We start from the raw sequence: 590 nt of genomic DNA on the forward strand, positions 1-590 counted from the left end.
TGAATGATACATTAATCACGGTTTGGTATGTGTACATTGTAACAAATGAATGATACATTAATCACGGTTTGGTATGTTTTAAACCAATCAACTACATTGAAACAAATGAATGATACATTAATCACGGTTTGGTATGTTTTAAACCAATCAACTGCATTGAAACAAATGAATGATACATTAATCACGGTTTGGTATGTTTTAAACCAATCAACTGCATTGTAACAAATGAATGATACGGTAATCACGGTTTGGTAAATTTTGAAACAACAAATAAGTGGTAAACTAATCACAGTATGGTATGTTTCGTACCAATGAACTACAGAAGAGGTTTGTTAGTTAATGTTCGGTATGCTCCGAGAAAACAACAGTGTATAAGGATCAGTTTGCAAACAAACAAAAGCGTTTCTAACTCAGACTCGGAATCGCCAGTTCACTTGGTTACTAAGTCCAGATAATCTTTGGTCGGTACATATTAAATATATTGTACACAGACTAATGAGTAGCTTTAGTTTTAAATGTAATTTAAAATGATTTATTTCAGTAGTTTCACAGATAAGTCATTCATCGATGCTACAAGACGTTCGTAAATT

The sequence above is a fragment of the Limulus polyphemus genome, unplaced genomic scaffold (genome assembly GCF_000517525.1).
Source record: "Limulus polyphemus unplaced genomic scaffold, Limulus_polyphemus-2.1.2 Scaffold3201, whole genome shotgun sequence".
NCBI lineage: Eukaryota > Metazoa > Arthropoda > Merostomata > Xiphosura > Limulidae > Limulus > Limulus polyphemus.